Genomic DNA, 23922 nt, shown 5'->3' with positions numbered 1-23922 from the left:
AAGAATCTATTTGAGTTATTATATGTACCTGTAACATATTTCTGAGTTCCATAGCATTAACCCTCCATGTTTTTCTTCCTCTCTCCTAAACCATCTCTACCTCTTCTGTGGCATAAACAACACTCTTGTATTTTTATGCATATTCTCTTTTGTCATGAGGGCTGTGTGTGTGTGTGTGTGTGTGTGTGTGTGTGTGTGTTCATATCCTTCTGGGCTGTTCTAAGAAAATCAATTTCACTAAGTCCTGCCAGATTGTTTTCCAGAAAGGTTTTATTAATTTCTACTTTCACCATAACTCTGCATAGCTTTTGTTTCCACACGTCTTCACCAGCACTTGATATTATTTGGGTTTTCTCATTTTTGTCACTCTGATGGAAGTGAAGACATATCTTGTTCTAATTTGTGTTTATTAAATTGCTAGTGAGGCTGAACAGTTCTTCATGTATGTGTTAGCCATTTGGATTTCACTATGAATTGCCTATTTATATTCCTTGCTTGCTTTTCTGTGGAGTTTCCTATCTTCTTGCTTTGTAGGAGTTTTCTTACGTTTTGAAGATATCACCCCTTGCTTATTTTAGATGTTGTAATTCTTTTCCAGTCTATGATCTGTCAACTCTGCCTGCTCAACAAAAAGCTAAAATTTGGGGGTGCCTGGGTGGCTCAGTCGGTTAAGTATATGCCTTTGGCTCAGGTCTTGATTTTGGCATTCTGGGATGAGCCCCATGTCAGGCTCCCTGCTCAGTGGGGGGACTGCTTCTCTCTCTCCCTTTGCCCCACCCTGCCACTGGTTCTCTTTCTCTTTCTCTCAAATAAATAAATAAATAATTAAAAATCTTTTTTAAAAAAGTCAAAGTTTAGATATACTCAAGTCCTTCAATTTTGTGGGGGACAAAAATCTGTATATTTAGGAGTTTCAAAATGTTCTTCTATTATTCTTTAATTAACCTTATAGTCTCGCCACTCATAATCCATATCTAGCCATGATTACCTTTCTTACCCATCTTGACCTGTTCCCTGCCCTCATGTGGTTTAAAGTTAGGATTCAGAGGGTTTTTTTTTTTTTTAATTGGTAAGCAAGTTTTCTCGCAGTACTTTCCACTAAACAATCTACCATTTCCTTGTTGATCAATGGTGCCAGCATGATCATATATCAAGTTAATATTTATGCAATATTTTTGCATATATGCAGATATAGTTATCTTATACCAATACAACCACACCTCTGCTTATTACTACAACTTTGAAATGTGTCCTCATATATCATAAAGGAAGATCCTTGTATTTGCTCTTCTTTGGGTCCAAGTAATCTAGTTTTCACATTACTTTGAAGTTAATTGTCCAGTATCTTCAAAAAGCTTTCTCTGCAAATTTATTTTGGCAATGCTTAAATTTACAGATAAACTTGAGAAAAAATGAATATCTTTAAAGTATGAAACCATCCATTAACAAAGTATATTTCTTTTTTTAAAAAGATTTTATTTATTTATTTGACAGAGATCACAAGTAGGCAGAGAGGCAGGCAGAGAGAGAGGGGGAAGCGGCTCCTTGCTGAGCAGAGAGCCCGATGCAGGGCTCGATCCCAGGACCCTGGGATCATGACCTGAGTCGAAGGCAGAGGCTTTAACCCATTGAGCCACCCAGGCGCCCCAACAAAGTATATTTCTCCTTTTTGTGTAAATATAGTTGACACTGGGGAAAATCGGAGAGGGAGACAAACCATAGGAGACTGTGGACTCTGAGAGACAAACTGAGGGTTTTGGGGGGGGTAAGGGGTAAGGTGACCCTGGTGATGGGTATTATGGAGGGCACGTAGTGCATGGTGCATAAACAATGAATTTTGGAACACTGAAAAAAATTAAAATAAAAAATTAAATTAAAAACTATATATATACACATATATAGATTTATATATATACTCTATGCAAAGCTTATGGGTTCTTCCTTCAGTTAATTCGTAGATACTTAACTAATTTTACAATATTATTAAGTAATATTAAGTTTACAGTTATTATTAATCTGATATAGGTCAAGTCTTTCTTTTGAGAATCAGCCATGTATATGTACCCAACTTCCACACTGACTCTTCCATGCTGGAAATCTCTTTTTAAACTTCTCAGGTACCCAACTGAGAATTTGATCTTTACCTCACACTCAAAATGCCTCCCCCTTCAGTTCTCTACATTTTAATAGTTGGTACCACGTTTAGCTCCTTTCAGACATGTGGCCATAAATCCTTTACTGATTTTTCAACCTATTCTATCATTTTCTTTACCATCCTATTTAATCCATCATTAAGTTCTATTTTATTGCCAAGATTAATTATATAAGAGTATTTTTAAAAACAAAATTGGTATATAAATATTGATTGAACAAATGAGTGATTTGTTGTAGTCATTTCTTTCCTCTGATTACACAGGTTGGTTATGACTTTTAGATGGTGGCAATAATATTGTTCTTGCTTAAGCATAAAATAAGTTAATGCTTTGTCACAAGGACAGTGGTTTCTACTAAGCTTACTCTCAAAACTTCTGTGGATATTAAGAAGAGTCTAAATTTGTCACTGTAGTAATAAATATCTCTGACTTCTGAAGATTTATTTCTTATTAAGCAAAGTCTGCTACAGGTTTAGGTAATTCTCTAAGACTGTTGCTCTCCACACAGTTTTGTGGTGAACCAGGTGAATGAAGTCTTCACCGTCCTGGAGCCACATAATCTGGAGACTCAAAAGCGTTTCATTAACATCGAAGAGAAAAAGAATATTATGTGGCCTTTCATCGGTAATTAGAAGCTTTGGAGGAAAGTGACACATTTAATTTCTACTCATTGACCAATGTCCAGAACTGGCAGCTAACTACAAAGAAGCAGGGAAGCTTAATCTCCCATGAAGAATGGGATGTGGGCGAACACTAATAGTTTCTACCACACAGTGTGCATGACCAGGAAAGTGAAAGCAAATAAATATCCTCATCCACAACCAGATGCCCTTCGTGTTTCCTTTCAGTACTAGCGTCTTATGATGCAGACTCTTTCTGTCAGAATCATGGATTTAAGTTCTCCTGAGATCTGTGGTGAATAGTTTGTTTAAAATGGATCTGTTATTTTTTGAAGTATAATTACCTACAGAGCTATATTAGTTTCAGGTGTATAATATAATGATTCAACAATTCTATACATTTCTCAGTGCCCATCATGACAAGTGTAGTACTCTTAATCCCTTTGATCTGTTTCACCCATCCCGCACCTACATCTCCTCTGTCAATTACCTGTTTGTTCTTTGCATTTAAGAATCCGTTTTTCTGGGGTGCCTGGGTAGCTCAGTCGTTAAGTGCCTGCCTTTGGCTCAAGGTCCTGGGATGGAGCTCCTCATCTGGCTTCCTGCTCGATGGGAAGCTTCTCCCTCTCCTACTCTCCCTGCTTGTGTTCCCTCTCTTGCTGTGTCTCTCTCTGTCATATAAATAAATAAAACCTTTTTTTTTAAAGAATCTGTTTTTCTATTTTTATCTTTTTTCTTTGTCTATTTGGTTTTGCTTCTTAACTTCCACAGATGAGTAAAATCCTATGATATTTATCTTACTCTGTCTAGTTTCATTTAGCACTATACCCTCTAGATCCACCCATGTTATTGCAAATGACAAGATTTCATTTTTTATGGCTGAGTAATATTCTATATTATATGTACGTACCACATCTTCTTTATCTGTTCATCTATGGATGAATGCCTTGGCTGCTTCCGTATCTTGACTATTGTAAACACTGCTGCAATAAACATAGAGATGCATATATCTTTTCAAATTATTGTCTTCATTTTCTTTAGGTAGACACTCAGTGATAGAATTACTGAATCATATGGTAATTCTGTTTTTAATTTTTTGAGATACCGCCACACTGTTTTCCACAGTGGGGCACCAGTTTGCATTCCCACCAATAGTGCACGAGGGTTCTTTTTCTCTACACCTTTACCAATATTTGTTATATCTTTTCTTTTTGTTTCTAGCCATTCTGACAGGTGTGAGGTGACAGCTCATTGTCGTTTTGATTTGCTTTTCCCTGATGATGAGTGATGTTGAACATCTTTTTGTGTGTCTACTGGTAATTTGTATGTCTTCTTTGGAAAAACATCTGTTCAAGTATTCTGCCCATTTTTAATCAGAATATTTGTTGGGGTTTTGTGTGTGTGTGTGTGTGTGTGTTGAGCCGTACAAGTTCTTTATATATTTTAGATATTAATCCCTTATCAGATATATCATTTGCAAATAACTTCTCTCATTTGGTAGTTTGTCTTGTCATTTTATGAATGGTTTTCTTTTGCTGTGCAAAGGCTTTTTATTTTGTTGTAGTCCCAATAGTTTAATTTTGCTTTTGTTTTCCTTGCCTAAGGAGACATAAGTAGAAAATGTTTCTATGACTGATGTCTAAGAAATCACTGCCTATCTTTTCTTCTAGAATTTTATGGTTTCAGGTCTCAAACTTAAGTCTGTAATCCTTTTTGAGTTTATCTTTGTGTATGGTGTAAGAAAGTAGTCCAGTTTCACTCTTTTGCATGTAACTGTCTGGTTTTCCCAGCACCATTTGTTGAAGAAACTGTCTTTTCCCTAATATATATTCTTGCCTCCTTTGTTATAGGTTATTGACCATACAAATATGGGTTTATTTCTGGGTCCTCTATTCTGCTCCATTGATCTATATGTCTGTTTTTGTGCCAGTGTCATACTGTTTTGCTAGCTACAGCTTTGTAGTATCCCTTGAAATCTGGGATTGTGATACCTCTAGCTTTGTTCTTCTTTCTCAAGATTGCTTTGGCTATTTGGGACCTTTCGTGGTTCCATACAAGTTTTAGGATTATTTGCTCTAATTCTGTAAAAAATGTTGTTGGTGTTTTGATAAGGATTGCATTAAATCTGTAATTGCTTTGGGTAGTATGAACATTTAACAATATTTGTCCTTCCAATCCATGAGCAGGGACTCTCTTTCCATTTGTTTGTGTTGTGTTCAGTTTCTTTCATCAGTGTTTTATAGTTTTTGGAATACAGGTCTGTCACCTTCTTGGTTAAGTTTGTTCCTCAGTATTTTATTCTTTTTGATTGCAATTGTAAGAAAGACTTTTTGTTAATTTCTCTTTCTGTTACTTCATTATTAGTGTACAGAAAGATTTCTGTATATTATTTTTGTATTCTGTGATGTTGCTGAATTCATTTATTAGTTCTAGTAGTTTTTGGTGGAGTCTTTAGAGTTTTCTATGTATTTATCATGTCATCTGCAAATAGTAAGTTTTACTTCTTCCTTATCAATTTGGATGTCTTTAGTTTTTTGCTTGTCTGTTGTGGCCGGGACTTCTAGTACCTTGTTGAAAAAAGTGGTGAGAAGGGACATCCTTGTCTTGTTTCTGATCTTAGAGCTCTCGGTTTTTCTCCACTAAGTATGATGTTGGCTGTGAATTTTTCATATATGGTTCCAATTATGTTGCAGTATGTTCCCTTGAAACCTACTTGGTTGACAATTTTTATCCTCGATTGCTGTACTTCCTACATCTATTGAGAGGATCATATGGTTTTTATCCTTTCTCTTGTTAATGTGATCTAGCACATTGATTGATTTGTGAATATTGAATCACCCTTGTATCCCTGGAATATATCCCACTTGATTGTGGTGACTAAAGATGAAGGAAGGCTTCCAAGTTCATTCTACAAGCCAGAATTCCCCTCAAAACAAATTTGGAGAAAGACACTACAAAAAAGAAAACTAGGCCAATATCTCTGGTAAACATAGTTGCAAAAATCATCAACAAAATATTGGCAAACCAAATCCAACAATACATTAAAACAAAGGGTCTGTCTTTAATGTGTTTTTTTTTAATTAAAGACTTTATTTATTTATTTGAGAGAGAGAGAGGCTGAATGGTGAGGGGAGGGCTGCAGAAGCAAACTCCTTGCTGAGCTAAGAGCCCATTGTGGGGCTGGATCCCAGGACCCGGAGATCCTGACCTGAGCTGAAGGCAGATGCTTAACTGACTGAACCACCCAGGCACCCTGGGTCTGTCTTTAATGTTTGCTTTTCAGAATTTCAGTAGAAATGAAAACTATCCAGGTGAATATATCTTTGTCTATGTGATGTGTGTGTAACTATATCTATATTCATATCCATCTATGCCTATTTCTCCCACTTCAAATGGCATGGGAATCACAGCATACGCACACCTGCCTGGTCACCTGCCTGGTCATTTTCAAACAAATATGAATTGATTGTGAGAGCAGATGTTGAAGGGTCAAGTGTATTTCAGCACCTACAGATGCCCAATTGACTCCATCATTGAAATAGATTGATGTTTGACTTTGGGCTATTAGATAACCATCCTGCGTATCAGTTCTTTCATTGCAAAGTACTAATAGTACTAGAGCCTAACTCGTTGGGATTTTAGAAGATCAAATGAGACAATGGATGTGAAGAGCTTGGCACGGTTTCTGGCACACAGGAAATGCTCCTTAAGTGATGCTGGATATTAAGGATATGTGATTTCATCATGTTATACATATTTTGTTTTAACTTTTGGCATCGAGAACTTTGGACATTAGAAGATTAAAAATTGTTTTCTGAGTACACAGTAAAAATTACTTTTTTATGACTCTTTTTTAAAAAAGATTTTATTTATTTATTTGACAGAGAGAGAGAGCACAAATAGGCAGAGTAGCAGGCAGAGAGAGAGGGAGAAGCACGTGCCCCCCTGAGCAGAGAACCTGATGCAGGACTTGATCCCAGGGCCCTGGGATTATGACCCTAGCCAGAGGCAGATTCTTAACTGACTGAACCACCCAGGCACGTGTACCATGACTCTTTTAAAGTTAAAATGAGGGAACAAAAGATGCACTCTGAAATATGTTGTCTGTGAATTAGAGTTGTTCATAAATGTCCACCTAAAATAATCTCAGCTATTGCTAAGACATCGGAAAGAAACAAATCTTTCCATGACCTGGATTATAGCTGCAGTTTTCTGCTAACTAGCTACAGGATTTAGAAGTGACATTAATGCCTGGGTCCCAGCTTTGTGAGTTCTCCCATGAAGGGATTTACTAGGCAATCTCTCAAAGTCATTTTAGCATTCAAATTCTCATCTCTGGGGCACCTGGGTGGTTCAGTCTGTCAAGCCTTCGGCTTAGGTCATGATCCCATGGTCCTGGGATCAAGCTCCGCTTTGGGCTTTCAGCTCAGTGAAGAGCCTGCTTCTGCCTCTCCCTCTGCCTGATGCTCTGCCTACTTGTGCTCTCCTTCTATCTCTCTAATAAATAAATAAAATCTTAAAAAAAAATTCTAATATTTAATAGCTTTAACAATGCACAAGGTGGATATACTTTTCATATTCATAAGGACTAAAAAATACATTCCACAATATTTCATGTAGACTTTTGTACCAGGTCATGTACACAGCAGGACTTAGGACACCTAGAAATTGGAGACACAGTCCATACCCTCAGGGAGCTTCTGATAGCAGGCTGGCTACATTCCTGTTGGTGTTTGCATATTAAAAAAATGAAATAACAAGAGGCTGGTATTTCAAAATGTCGAGGAAACGTTGGAGGGGAGAGTTAACTTGCTAAAATTCTCATGATGATTCATTAAAAGATCTGGAAAGAAGGCATCTCACATCTTCTGTGTTCATCCTCCTAGGTGCTCCTCTGTCAGAACAGGCCAGGTTCACTTTCCTGACCCTTAACAGTGGTGCTGTCGTGAATACAGCTCCCATCAAAGAAAGGCTGCTGGTCATTACATGTTACTTTCTCAGAAGATCAGAATGCATGAGAATATATAAAATATTAACGCTTATGATCACAGGGAGTACAAACATAAAATGTTCTTTTAGTATAGTTAAAAGACACCTGAAGAGGGTTCCAAAGGGAAATAAAAACCAGCTTTTAACTTAAGGCGATAAAGTGAACACTGATCCGCGACTCCCCAAAAATCAACTTTCTGTGGGCATCGCTGCATGATCGTCTCTCCTCATGGACAGAGTTGGTTCTGACAATGGGCTCTTTTTTTAGCTCTAATCTATGAGGTAACATTTTAATAAATTATTTCCACCTTATAATGATGTTAATATTTTTATACCTAGTTGCAAACAAAATAGCTTCCTAAATTTTCAATTTGCCAAGACCTCTTATCTCTTTGAATTTGGCCTTGGGATACTAGTCTCAAGTCACAAACTTCCGCACACACATCACACCATATGTAGCCTAGCATAACCCTGTGCAGATGGGCACACCACTCAGACATCCTGAGGACTTGTAAAATTCCTTTTGCAGCATTTTTCCCTTTGTTTGCAGACTCCCATTTCCCATCAATCATATGCATAATCCTATGCAAGATCTGAAACAAACAATACAAGACAAAAGAAGAAAAAAAAACCTTAAAGTTGACATGCTTGTATACATTAGACACTTAATTTTGTAACAAGCTGGGGTAATAAAACCACATAGAAGACCTTAAATTCTTTCCCCAGGGTTGCTTCTCATCATGACCTTGTGGTGCAACATTTAAAATCCTGCTGTTCCAGCTTCCTTCCTTTCCTCTCTCAACCTTTTAGTCCTAGGTCAGATTTATGTTGCTTATGAGGGCTGGTATAATAAGGGATAGGATGCCCATTAAGGTATTCTTTTCAGGATTGTGGTAGTTATATGAATAGTTTTTTTTTTTAAAGGTAAGATTAGCTTTGATAACATATTTTATTTAACCCAGTGCTTTAGTTCACGCTGCCATATCAAAATACTATAAACTGTGTGGCTTCAACAACGAATATCCCTCACATTTTTGGAGGCTGGGAAGTCCAAGGTCAAGGTGTCAGCATGATTGGGTCCTGGTGAGGGCTCCACCCTCATGACCCAATTACCTCTTACCAGTTCTACCTTCAAATACCATCATGTGGGGGATTAGGGCTTCAATATAAATTTTTCTGAGGAAAGAACAGAAACATTCGGTCTATAGCACCCCAGTATATCCAAAATATTATAATTTCAACATGTAATCCATATGAAAATATTAATGAGATACTTAAATTTTTCTTTTTATATTAAGTCTTCAAAATCCTCTGTGCATTATACACTAAAAGACATCTCAAAGTGGGTGCTAAGTTTTCATCAGCAATACTTGAATATTATTTATGTCATAAAATTTACATTTGAAAAAGTAGATGTGCCAACCCATGATTTCCCAAACATACTTAATATCTTCCAAACACTGTAAAAAATACCAACCTTTAGACCTAAACTTAAATTTCGTACAATCAAATAAAGTTTAAATTTCAGTTTCTCAGTCACACTAGCCGTATTTCAAGCACACATATGACTGGTGGCTACCACAGTGGACAGCATGGAGACTTTTATTTTACTCAGATCTGGTTAGACTTTGCTGGAAACTAATATTGAACTCTAGAGTTAAGAGCTAAGGAGAAATAGAGACGATTTTGAGAAACAAATAAATGTCACCAAAAAAAAAAAAAAAAACCCACTAATATTTTAAAAGTTTTGTGAGAGCATGGTCCACAAGGCAGGAAGCAGCTTCCTTTCCTGTGGAGAATGTGTGGTATAGGAATTGTTAGAGAAGACCTTCTCCATCTCAAACCACAGCCAGATGTAATGAATAGACTTCAGCTCTAAAGGGAGAGATTATTTAGCTGTGAGAAAAGATTTTTTCCTACTCCGAATAGCAAGTCATGAGAGCGCTTGTCCCCAGAGCTCATTAAAATTCGGGCAAATGTACCTCTGTCTGGGATGATTTAGTTGCAGGCTTCCAGAAGGACCAAGGGATTGCATCAATGTTCTCTCAAGGTCTCTCTTCCTGCTCTGATTCTCTAATTCTGGGATAACCCGTGGGTAGAGAGGCCACATGCCAGCTGTTTTAAATGTTACTATTGGAAGAACAATTAATCTGTATGATTACATGACTGGCTCAATAGAGTTTTCTAACTTCTTTTTTTTCTTGTGTAGAAATGTGTTAATAATGGAGCAAGTACTCAGCTATGAAATTAGGACATTTCTGGAGTAGTGGAGGAGTCTTTTCCAGGGCCAGAAGTGTTCTCCTGGTCCATTGACAGTAAATCCCATGTGTGTCTCTGAGAGGCATATGCACACATCTCATTTAAATGGTCTTTAGAAGACTGTTGAGACCAAGGACACATCCATGTTGAATTAAATGCAGAGTTGACCCATTGATCCCACTTGGAAATGATCTTGGGTAGCTTTAATTTTTGGAAGTGTAGTTGAATCATGGACAAAAAGAGCATCTTGGATCTAGACCTAGACTCAAGTTCCATTTCTCCACAACATCAGTTCTAGTTTACCTCAGAGGATTCATTAATCCAGAGCACTTAGGACTTGCCAGTTCAAAAAAAAAAAAAAAAATGATTCTAGAAACTGGAAAACATCTTTGGCTGATGTCATCAAAATCTTTATTCCTGGATAAGATTTAGTTAAGGTTTTCCCTAAGTTGTTTTACTTCTTAGTGCAGGGAAGTCTGAGTTCTTAAATGTTATCATTGCTTTAAAATATTTTGCATATGAAACTGAAAGTTCTCAATATCTTGGCTGAGATTAGGCATGAGTTTTCTGGATGAGACAGTTGTTAGGAAGCAGTGGTGGCAAGGACATTCAAGTTGCCTGATGACTCTAGTCCTCTCCTGGAGCTGAGAGTAGATTAAAAAGTAAAGAGTCCAAAAAGACAACAGTCTAGGATTTGCTCTGAGGTTAGACCGATCATATTCATACATGAAACATGTATTCATTTAAATACTGTGTTTGATGATGTAAGAAAGACATTAGTGATCGAAGCAGACAGACAAGAAAGAATACTTGAGACATCTTTGGTGCAAAAAGGTGATTATATTAAAGCACGGGGACAAGGCCTATGGCCAGAAAGAGCTGCAGTGGGGTCGTGAGGGGTGGTGGTTATACCTACAAGTTGGAAGGGGGGTTTAGAGATAACCTAAGTCTCTAAGGAGTTTTGGAAAACAAGGTCTTCAGAACCTTGGGGCGACTTAGCTATTGTTGGGAAAAGGTCATTTATTACCATCTAATAAAACCTTAGTCATGAGACCCTTCAGATGTGTACCAGTGGGCCATATGCTTGGGGAATGATTGCCAACATTTATCTTCAGTGGGCTGGGGGGGGTTGTTTAGAGATAAAGGAAATTTCTAAAGGAATTTTTATGTGCTAGAGTAGACTTATAGGATCCTGGGGCAGGGGGGCTCAGGCTAGGATTGCCTTTTGCCCTTAGTAAAGTATTAACATCGAAGCAGTTGAGTCCCTGGAGGAATGTCACTCTGCCTATTTCAAGGACTTGTCAGTGGGCCCTATGTAGTAAGGAAATTTAATAATTTTTTTCTTCTGCCTTTGTTTCTTACATCAGGGAATGCTGGCCCTTGGACTGTAACACAATGAGCAAATTTCCCAATATCGAACATGTTCCCCAATATTTGACTATCTAAGCAGATGCAAAATGTTAAGGCAGTTTGGTGAGAAGAGAACAGCTAGGCAAACTTGAAGGAGAGAGTAATTAAATAGCCCACTGGTATTTGCTGCTGCATACCAGAAATCAAGACGTTTACAACTGGGAAGTATTTCCCTGGGGTAGGAAAAGGAAAAAGCGAAGGTCCACACTGTAGGCATGCTCAGCATTCCCATGAGCTATCGCAGTGAAGGATTTCTGGGTTTTATGATGACCTCAAAGATACCAGGGCTCTGAATGTTGGAAGAAGGTAGGGAGGGAATGCATCAAGAGCAAGTATGGTTCATACTTCAATGTACGTCCCGCTGTACTTAGGAGCACGGAGCAGAGCAACGTTAAGAACTCACTGAGTTCTGGCTATGAGACCAACAGCACTACATGCAGCCAACACTTTCCCAAGCCTCGCAGAGAGAAGGATAAATTAGAAAATCCAGCTGGCTTATACAGCCTTATTATTTTATAGCCCATTGTTTTCTAGAGTGTTAGCAGAGCCTCAAGGGATTCCTCCTGTGTGGCTCTTTGATCCTCAAGGATGATGAGCTGGCCTTAAAGTAGCAATAGTTACTTTCATGTCATATTCCCCATAACAGTGAGCTGATGACAAGACCTCTTATATCAGTGGCATTCATACATCTAATACTCTAGAATAGTGGCTGTGTATGTATATGAAAAACAAAACAAAACAAAAAAAAGATGAACAAAAAAAGTATTAAGTTCATCACACTAAACCCAGCCACAAAAAAATTCTAACTAATATGTCTTGACCTAGATTTTCAGTCAAGGCTTCAGTGGTTTTAAGAATAACAAACATACTGTATCTCTGAATTATCTAAAGATTCACGTTGTCATCTCCAAAGTTTTCCACTGCAGAGATTTATGCTGTCATTAGACCTAATTATGAATTAGTGATTGATTCATTTAGGGAATAACTCAACCAAATGGCAGTGAATTGAAAAATGAGCAGGCCCTGAAGGGACACATTGGCAGAGATAACTAATTCTATCTGCTGATGGGAATCAGCATAGGTCATTCAGAAAATAGCCCTGGATGGAACAAATTATTCACCTTCAGTCCACAGTGAGTGGTTTCCTCAGCCTTGCACTACTGACATCAATTAACCCTCATGGCATTCTTCAATTATTTGAAATCTCCAGGCATACCCCATCCTTCTAAGGTAGCTATCCAGAATCTTCAAATTTGTTGTGCTTTCTTTGCAAAGGCTTTAAACTGAACAGTTGTACTATTTTCACTCTTTAGTCTTTTTTTTCCCTTTTTTAAAGATTTATTTATTTATTTAAGAGGGGAGGGTGAGAGAGAGAGGGGGAGGAAGAGGTGGAGGGAAAGAATCCCAAGCAGACTCCCCATTGAGCCTGGAGCCCAACAATGGGCTTGATTCCATGACCCATGAGATCATGACCAGAGCTGAAACCAAGTGTCAGATGCTTAACTAACTGTTAAGTGAGGTGTCCCTCACTCTATTCTTAAGAGCACTCTGTCCATCTCATGTTAGGGACTTGTTTGCTCTCACTACTGAGTATAACTTGAGATCTTGTAAAATGAATACAGGCCTTCAAAGAATTCTTGAGATACTCTGGTTTAATAGCTGTGTTAGTTTGGTTATATATATGGTTGTATTAAAGAGGTATTAGTTGCACTTAAGGATTGATTTTGCTCAAGTGTCCATAGCAAAGAGCCCACACAGAACCATCTATTGCTCTGTCACCTCACCCTTTGCAGAGGCTACTGTGGTGGGGAGTGGTGCGGAGAGACCCTCAAAAAGTAAATGATTCCATATAAATTTCTTCAATTACTAACAGCTTTATAATTCCTGCTGCGAGCCATCAACTACACTCAGATTAGATTTAATGGGGAGCTGTGTACCAAGAATTCTGCCACAGAACCCCCTAAGGAGAGCTGATTACATTTTTTTTTCAAATGCTTACTATGGTATACACACTTAAGAGTGAATTATAACCTTTTCAAAATTGACATTTCAAAAGAAAAAAATCAAATACTGAGTAGTGGGAGGAGGAGGAGGCAGTTGCGAAAGTCAGGAAAAGGATCACATCAGAAGGACTCCTTATTCCTGGTAAACCTGACAGAGCATTCCACAGAGTGAGTAATTACCTTTTTCTCTTCTTTTTTCCATACCAGCTTCTTGCTCTTCTTTGGAATGGGATAGGATTTGGTGCTGTTTAGAGGAGTTTCTATCAAAACTTTCATTGGAAGAGTTCCTGCTGTCTTTCACCATATACATAATTGAAAATTTATTTAATTTATTTTTCCAGCCCATATTTTCTCCATTAAAAATTTAATTACATTATTTTACTATTAGACTTGACCCAAGTGAGTGGTTTCAAGACTCATTAAGTAAATCTCTGTATTTAAATTAGGTCAATTCTTGATGTTTTCTCCATAAATTACACATGGAAGATGGTTTTCTATGGTAAACATGCCCCTTCCATGGGTGTAACCACACTATAATTACCAAGCTTCTCTATTTCTTTCTCAAATAGGAATCTAGCACTGTTGTTTCTTCTGTTTGTTAGAACTGCAAACATAGACTTTTCCAAAACACATATTATCTATACTGACTTAAGAGTTAACAGGAATAAATAAGTACAATTTCCTCAGAGTTGAGAGGAAGGAAATGAAAGAAGAGGACATGTTGCACATGGTGGAGTGTGAGGGTGGGGGGGAATCACAGGAACTTCAAACTTCACTCTCTCTGAAGCAGGAGCAGTGTCCTGCCTTAGAATGGGAGCAATGGGACATGGAAGGATTACTGTAGAAACAGGAGAGGTAGATGGTGAAATGGTGCTTGTGGGAAGTTGCCAGATAGGCATAGGGATAAGAAGGGAAAGTAGAGCTACCTGAAGCAGGAAGGAGATGGCCAAGAGATATTTGGAGAATATTAATCTGACAGAAGAGGACAGCAAGAAAGATGGCAGGACTGGGGGCCTAGGATTGGAGAAATTAATGAGGAAGGGAATACAGTGGTCTAAGAATGAGGTGAAAGAACCACAAGCAATATGGGTTGTACATGAATAGAACAGAGATTCCACAAAATAAGACAAAAGAAGAATCAGTTACATTTGGTGTCTAAATATGTCAGGTGAAGAATAGTCAGAGATGATGCTGAGATTTCCTTCTTTAGGGACAGGGACTGTGTCCACCTCACTTTGTATTCCTGGTGTTGAGCATAGGGTACCCATCACCCTTAACACTTAGAACACATGCTAAACAAGCTATTATTCACACTTGAAATGAGACCAAAGAAATTCCAAATTTCTATATTAAGTAATAATATTTTATAGGTGAGGTTGTGGAAGGACTAACAAATTATAGAGGTGGAATACTCCTTTTCCACTATCCTACCATTCATAATAATATGCATAATTAAACTTTTATTATGAAAAGTCATCAATAGAACATTTTTGATGAGATATCAGAAAGAGGAGACTATTTTGTGAGGAAGAGGATGGACTTTGCTTTAGAGTTTGTGTCAGTTGTAGACCATTTAACTGGAAATGTCCAGAAGATAATTTTTTTTTATTTTTAAGATTTTATTTATTTGACAGAGAGAGATCACAAGTGAGTGAAGAGGCAGGCAGAGAGAGAGAGAGAGAGGAGGAAGCAGGCTCCCCGCAGAGCAGAGAGCCCGATGCGGGGCTCGATCCCAGGACCCTGAGATCATGACCCGAGCTGAAGGCAGAGGCTTAACCACTGTGCCACCCAGGTGCCCCCCAGAAGATAATTTAAAAAGCAAGACTGGAAATTCAGATTGAGATTGTAGTCAAAACTGATGATGGAGATTTGTTTTTCTCATTCACTTTTTCTTCATTTTATTTATTAATTTATTCTTATCTACCTCACTTCACTCTGAAAGGGAGTTGAGGCAGCTTATAAACACACTAATATTATCACTACATGAAATAAATTCATTGGAAAATTTGCTTAGAGAGAGGGTATGAGTAGAAGAAAAGTGTACCAAGCACGAGTTGATTCTGTCGCCCTGTTTTGCACTATTTTCAATGGTGGTCACACACTTGGTTGTGTGGTGAAAGCTTCCAGTGGTCAAAGCAAAGAGGAAAATAACAATACTTATAAAATTTACAGGGTATAAAGAATCAAATAAAACCAGATGTTAAGGGGCGCCTGGGTGGCTCAGTGGGTTAAGCCGCTGCCTTTGGCTCAGGTCATGATCCCAGGTCCTGGGTTCGAGCCCCACATCGGGCTCTCTGCTCAGCAGGGAGCCTGCTTCCTCCTCTCTCTCTGCCTGCCTCTCTGCCTACTTGTGATTTCTCTCTGTCAAATAAATAAATAAAATCTAAAAAAAAAAACAAAACAGATGTTAAAAAGTACAATTTTTTTTACAGTCCCCACAAAGACATGTTTGGCTTTTTTTTTTTTTTAAGATTTTATTTATTTATTTGAGAGAGAGACAGAGAGAGCAGAAGTAGGAGGAACAGCAGAGGCAGAAGAACAAGCAGACTCTCCACTGAGCAGGGAGCCCAATGTGGGGCTCAATCCCAGTAATGAAGTTTTAGTATATAAGTGAGGTTCAGTGAGGTAAGTCAATGACCAAGAAAGAATTCTTTAGACATCTTGAAATGGTGGTTTATTAAAGCACGGGGACAGGACCCGTGGGCAGAAAGGGCTGCTGCCCTGGGGTTGTGATGGGTGGTAGGTTATGTGGTTATGTGGTTGGGGGAGGTAAGGAAAAGGGGAGTTTCAATAGAACTTTCATATGCTAAAGAAGACCATAAAATGCTGGATGCCTTGAGGCCTTGCCATTGTCAAGGTTTTTCCCTCTAGCAAGGTATTAACATTAAGATAGCTGGGAGATTCCCAAAGAATGTCACATATGTCCCACCCAGGAGTGGGGGTGGGGGAAGGTTGGAGGGTGTCAGCTTTCACTTTGTCCTCAGTCAGCCTTCTGTTGAGATCATGACCTGAGCTGAAGGCAGACACTTAACTGACTGAGCCACCGAGGCACCCAAAAGACATCTTTCCCATTGTATTTACAAAGGAGCCATTATATAGTACAATGGACAAGAGTTAGAAGAGCATTTTTCCTGTATTAGCTATAGTGGAGAATTTCATAAAAACTTTTCTTATATAATGTTCCTTGGTACATACATTTGACTACATTATGCTGATGAGAGAGCAGAAGGCAAGCTGAGAACAAAGCACAAGCTGTCACCCCCTACCCTCCCCACCCCACTCCCGGGTGGGATATGGGTGACATTCCTCAGGCATTCTTGACTGCCCTAAAGATAAGGGAAACAAAAACAAATGGTTGACTTAGAGAGATTATAGTTCTACAAGACATGACTCTTCCTCAGATTGTAAATGTGTTGGTGGTTTACATGAAAAAAGCATTCTTATCAATAACCTAGCCATTGACAAATACTTGAGGCAGGTGGAATATAAACTTCTTCCTGGAACCTCCTGTCTTAATGTTAGTTCCTTAGTAGAGGGAAAAACAACCTTAACTTGACAATGGGAAAGCCTCCAGTATCTTATAGGTCGTCTTTAGCATATGAAAATTCTTTTGAAAACCTTCCTTTTTCTTACCTCCCCCAAATCCCAAGTATATAATCATCCACCCCTCATAACCCAGGGATAGCAGCTCTTTCTGCCCATGGGTCCTATCCCTGTGCTTTAATAAAACCACCATTTGCACCAAAGATATCTCAAGATTCTTTCTTGGTCGTCAGCTCTGGACCTAACCCCACCAAACTTCAGCTACATTCCAAAAACTATATCAGTGTCATAGGTTTGAACTTACCTTTTAAAATTATTATTGTCTCCTTAAACTAAGCTTTAGGCTTATCGAACACTGTAGGAGTTGAGGAGGAAAAATTTTCCTCTTACCCCTCAGGATTCTTCTGGCTGGTTTAAGAATTAGATTGACAGGAGACAAATTAACAGAAGAAAGTCAAAGGCTAATTACTTACATAAGAATCCATATAAACATAAGAGATTCCAAATAAGGTCAGGTAAAATGAGGCTTAATGACATCCTGAGCTAAGGAGAGGGATAGGAGTCTGGGGGCATGAAGTGAGGGAAGGCATTTAACAGAATACTGAGAGGAAATGGTTAGAAGACAATGACTGCCCTATTCCAAAGGTAAATTTCTTAGCTAAAAAGGAATCTTTGTTAATAGTTCCCTACCCTCCCAGTATAACCCCTCCCTTTCCAATGTAAATTTAGACAATTAAGGGAGAAGTGTAGAGCTTGCCATGAATCTGCTGGGTAAGATCGCATTTAACTCAAAATAATCCTCATGCCAAAGTGGCATATTTCCAGGAGATTTTGTCCAGAATCCCTTCACAAACATTTTACTCTCTGTTCAACAAAGGGAAAATTTTGTCTTATCTTCATATAGAACAAAATCTTTTCTTTTTGAACATGAATATAACCATTTGAAGAGCAATTTGGAAATACCTAGAGAGTTGAATACATGTACATGGTCTGACTTCACAATTCCAACTTTGAAGGAAAGACCTTATGAAAATTCTCACACATATACCAAAGAGTATATTGGCTATAATGGGGAGAAATTGTATGTAATCAGTTGACCTTCCCATGAGAGGTTTGCTAATTAAAGTGGCTTCTTATTTAGAGATTTACTGTAGATATGTCAACAGGAAGGATCTAGAAATACATATATCAACATGAATAAAACTGGAAATGTAATATTTAAAAAAGGAAAGTTGCAAAAAGATACATACAGCATGACACCACTCATATAATTGTTTAAAACAAAAAATATTAGGTATGGTTTACATTTATACATGAATATATAGTAAATATATAAAATATACATAGGAATGATAGACACCAACTTCATGTAGTATTTACCTCTAGAAAAGACAAATAGGGAAGGGTTGTGAATGGGACATAAACTGTAATGCTTTCTGCCTCTAAAAAAGAAAAGGAATTCAGCTATGAATATAGTGATGAGTACATTGTATGTATTTGAAATAATTCATAGGTAAAATAAAAATAGAGAAAATGAGATCATTTAGATATTAATAACTTTCTCCAAATATTCCTGTTAAGTTATTAACAGATGGTCTCATGAGGGTAAAATCAACCATATAAAGCTTGTAAAGCAATGAAAGTCTATGTTAAAACTTTTTTAGATGTTTATAAGATTATTGCTATTGGTATTCTTATTGAAATTCCCAAAATCTGAGTTAATTGTTGAGAGAAACACAATTATATTTTCTTATCTATGAATTCAAAGATATTCAGGGAATGTAACTCTGCTCTGACATGGGGTGAATGTGTGACAATCTTGTGTAATTAGTGAAATGAATGTGTTTCATATTAAACTTTTGGATGGGAGCAAACAGCAATTCACATTAAATAACTGGTAATTTTAACAGGCACAAGTTATAGTGTGGCTTTTACAACACCCTCCTTTTGTACTCGGTTTATAGGTCATACTCAAGTGTGCACAGCCATACCCCATCTGAAGATTGTGACTTGCACATTGTATGAGAGGCGTTGATTCTAAGAGTGGGTCAGAGGGGGCAACTTGCAGGATAGATGCGCTGGGACCTATGGAATGAGAGAAGGCTGAAAGAATGAGAACTTGGGTGAATAAGCACAGGAAGTGGGAGAGAGGCATAAGTATAACAATATTCAGTGTGCAGGACAAATATAAGAAGGATGGCTACAGAAGGCAGGATGAGAGGGGAAAATATCTTTACAGAGAACCAGAGTTCAGCGCAAATACATAAGCACTTTCTAACTTACAGCATTCCAGAAGTGGAATGGGCCCCTCCAATAAATTTTCCATCTCACCAAGAAGCTGACTATTGCTTAATCAGGAGCATTTTGGAGTAGAATTCTGCTTTGGAGTAGAGGTTGAACTGGATTACCTCTGATTATTATATATCTGTTCACGTGCAAGGCAACATTTTAAGTAATGGATTGTTTGATTTCTTTGTCATACTTGACACAAGCTTCCCAGAATCCAGATCGGTTTCTAAGATATTCACAAAGGAGTATTTAGTGTTATTTAGCATTATTGATCTCCAGACGTTACTTGATGAGGAAAACAAAAATGCCATGATCTTGAGTAAAATATAGAACCATGGAATATTAGGTCTAAAATGGACTTCATGTTACAAGTGCGAAGTAAAAGCCCAAAGTCTTCAGCAACTTCCCAAGGCTTTAAAGATAGTAATGCGCAGAGCACCGTCCCTTGATAAAAGCTCCACAGTTCTTTCTACCCACTTGGTTAAGGCTTGGCCCATGGTAATCTGCAGTTCAACAACAGCAGGAATACAGGTCCCTGAAGCCACCATCCTGCATCCCCTAGCCACACACTTCTTGACATGTGCTCCACCAGATGAAACAATGTTGGGGCTCTTTCTTCTGTATCAACCATTAATCTTATTGCCCCCTCCCCCCACATCACAGCATCTGGCATTTCCATGTATGATCACATCAGTATCCCTAAGAGGTAAACCTCAGTCTTTCTGATCCCCAGACTGGAATTCATTTATGGACTCCCCCAACCACAGATAGAGGAGCTCATGACTGGATACGTGACAGTCCCATCCAGTCAACCTCCCTGCCTGGGCTGAGGTGAAGACCAGAATCTCCCATCTCAGTTTCAGCCAAATGACTCCTCAGTCAAAGGACCGTACCTTTCATTAAAGCTAAGCAAATGGAGTGGTCAGATCCACATTGTTAAACATCACCATGAGGTTTACTGTTTCTTCATTTTCTTGTTTTTTGAGGGTTTTTTTTTTTTTTTTCTTTGCATTCTGGTCTTATGGTCTTCAAAGAACAAAATACAACACAGTATGGTAATATATGTGACTGTATCTTTATTCCTCTCTCATGATTTCAACATATGAAGTTTGTTATTTTCATAAATCCATAACACATTCAGTTATTTTGAGAATAAACATAAAATTTCATGAAAAATTTTGTACATCTTAGTCCATCGCACTGTGTATGCCTAACCACTAGAGGAAATACATTCATCTTTTACTCCTTTGCCACTCCCCAATACCAAGGAAACTGGGGGCAGGATAATGCTTAGTGTATCAAACAGAAAAATATATCAAGGGACGCCTGGGTGGCTCAGTTAAGCATCTGCCTTCAGCTCAGGTCACGATCCCAGGGTCCTGGGATCGAGCTCTGCATTGAACTCCCTGCTCAGTGGGGAGCCTGCTTCTCCCTCTCTCTCTGCCACTCCCCCCCTGCTTGTACTCTCTTTCTTTCTCTCAGATAAATAAATAAATAAATAAAATCTTAAAAAAATAAAAATGCATCAATTATTCAAAGTGCTCTACTTTAAGTATTGCACTTTATCAAATGGAATATCTACACAGTATAAATAGAGTATGATGTATTCTGAAAGTCTATCAAATCTAACAAATACTCTTGATTTTCTAATGCTGATGTTTCTGCTCTTGCATTCAGATCCTTGGGCTTTTCTATAGGAGATCAACATACATTAGGCTTTTAATATTTTCAAAAGCAGGAAACAATGGTAGACACTCCTGATTAATCTGAAATTTGGGCATATTTACATAGCAATTGGAGAAGAAATAGTAACTCTAACAACTTGAGTTAGCACTTTTTGTTAAGGAGGTGACTGCTATTGAGAATGATATAAAAGGAGAAAATGTCCATATTACACTTCCTGTTTCTTCAGATAGGTTGTACCTCATATTTCAGGTCTATCTTCTATCCTTCCTCTGAAGATTAGAACTTAAAACCTTTAAAATTGAAAAAAGTCAACATGCACAGAAATAAAAATGAATGAGTCTCATGTCATATAAACAGAAAATGTGTATTGGGAGATTGGACCCTTAAATTCATATGCCTTAAATATTGGGGATTTACTATTAAATTTAAATCATTTTATAATTGAATTTTTTTTCTTAATTTGGGAAATATATCTGCCATGTCTTGATAAGCATGTTCTTCAGAATGCTAGACCCCAGAGATGCTGCTGCTTTTTTGAGTGTGTTAGAATTCTAAGTGTCTTCCAAAATCAGATACAAGACAGTCAGAAGAATGAAAACAAAGGGAAAAGGAAATTTATCTTATTTTGTTTTGTTCAGTGTATCTCCATCCCAGTGAAGCTTTCTAGATGAACTTAGTTTTAAGACATTACCTTTAAACAGTATGTAGACAACTTTGTAACTTTTGCATATTATTATATTTATTTTTAAAAATATATTGATTAGGAAACTGCATATTCTATTTTATTCTCAGAGCATTTTGAACTTTTATTTTTCTGTCACAGTGAAGCACTCATAAAATCTAGTGGCCATTATGACAGGAACTGTCTCTGTAGTGTCTTCCACAAGGCCTGGCATATAAATAAGAACTAGTAACCTAAAGCTTTACTAAATAACAACCCCTTCTGCTCCCCAAAAGCAACCACCTTCAACTTTTTTTTAAAGATTTTATTTATTTATTTGACAGACAGAGATCACAAATAGGCAGAGAGGCAGGCAGAGAGAGAGGAAGGGAAGCAGGCTCCCTGCTGAGCAGAGAGCCTGATGAAGGGCTTGATCCCAGAACCCTGAGATCATGGCCTGACCCCAAGGCAGAGGCTTTAACCACTGAGCCACCCAGGCACCCCCACCTTCAACTTTTCAAGCTGATTTTTTAAAAATATACTAGGTAACTCTAAACAGTATATTTATACTGCTATTTGAATTCTCAACAGAGTTTAACCAGTCCCTATTTTATTCTCTTATTTTAATTTTTTAAAAAATTTATACCCCTTTCACCCATTTCTCCCATTCTCCTGTCCCCTGCCTTTGATAACCACCAATCTGTTCTCCAATTTATGAGATTTATTTTGGATTCCACATAATAAGAGAGATCATATGGCATTAGTCTTTCTCTGACTTCTTTCACTTAGCATAATACATTTGAGATCCATCCATGTTGTCACAAAGAGAAAGATTTCATTATTTTTTATGGCTGAATTTTATCCCATCATATATATTCCATGATTTCTTTATTCATTCATCCATTGATAAATACTTAGGTTGTTTCCATATCTTAGCCATTGTAAATAGTGTCACAATGAACAAGGGAGTACAGATAATCTCTTTGGGACAGTGATTTTGTTTCATTTAGATAAATACTCAACAGTAGAATTGTTGGATCAAATGGTAGTTCTGTTTGTAATTTTTTGAGCAACTTCCATGCTGTTTTCCATAGCGGGTGCAGTAATTTACATTCTCACCAGCGGTGTACAAGGGTCCTCTTCTCTACCCCCTCACCAACACTGGTTATTTCTAGTCTTTTTGATAATAGGCATTCTAACAAGTATGAGGTGATATGTCATTATGGTTTTGATTTTCATTTTCCTGATGATTAATGATGTTGAGCATCTTTCCATGAAGTTGTTTGCCATCTGTATGCTTTCTCTGGAAAAATGTCTATTCAGATATTCTGCCCATTTTTTAATCAGATTGTGTTTTTTTGGGTTTTCTTTTTTTTGTTGTTGTTGTTTTTGTTTTTGCTGTGGAGTTGTTTGAGTTCTTTATATATTTAGGGTATTAGCCCTTATTCGGTATGTTATTTGTAAATATTTTCTCTATTTGGTAAGTTGCCTTTTCATTTTGTTAATGATTTTCTTCACTATGTAGATGCTTTATGGTACAATGTTGTGCATTTATTCATTTTTCCTTTTATTGCTTTTGCTTTTGATGTCAGATTTTTAAAAAATCATCACCAAGATCTATTTCAAAGAGATATGCTTATATTTTTCTTCTAAGAGTTTTCTGACTCCAGGTCTTACATTCAAGTCTTTAATCTATTTTGTGTTAATTTTTGTGTATGATGTAAGATAGTGGTCAAGTTTCATTATTTTGCATGTAGCTGTACAGTTTTCCCAATACCATTTATTAAAGAGACTGCCCTTTTTCCATTATATATTATTGGCACCTGTGTTGTAATTAATTGATCATATGCGTATGGGTTCATTTCTGGGCTCTCTATTCTGTTCCGCTGATTATTCTATGTGTTTTTATGCCTCACCATACTGTTCTGATTTCTATAGCTTTGTGATATAGTTTGAAATCAGGGAGAGTGTGCTCGCTTCGGCAGCACATATACTAAAATTGAAATCAGGGAGAGTGATGTCTCTGGCTCTGTTCTTCTTTCTCTAGGTTGCTTTGGGTATTTAGAGGGTTTTAGTTTTTTATTTTCTATGGTTTTTTTTTTTTTTTTGGTCATTGCATACACATTTTAGAATTATTTGTTCTATTTCTTTGAAAAAATGCCATTGGAATTTCGATAGAAATTGCTTGAATCTGTAGATTGCTTTGGATAGTATGGACATTTTAACAATATTGGTTCTTCCTATTCATGAACATGGAATATCTTTCCATTTATTTGTGTCTTCTTCAGTTTGTTTCATTAATTGTAGTT

General features: G+C 37.5%; 1 protein-coding gene across 1 annotated transcript in view; it reads left to right on the top strand.

Annotated features, from left to right (window-relative positions):
- NKAIN3 (sodium/potassium transporting ATPase interacting 3) overlaps positions 1-23922 on the top strand; it is a 653340-nt gene that overhangs the window by 289801 nt on the left and 339617 nt on the right. The window lies entirely within an intron of this gene.

This window comes from Lutra lutra, chromosome 4 (genome assembly GCF_902655055.1).
Source record: "Lutra lutra chromosome 4, mLutLut1.2, whole genome shotgun sequence".
Classification (NCBI taxonomy): Eukaryota; Metazoa; Chordata; class Mammalia; order Carnivora; family Mustelidae; genus Lutra; species Lutra lutra.
The sequence above is the reverse complement of the archived record's forward strand: the minus strand, read 5'-3'. Positions and strand labels throughout refer to the sequence as shown.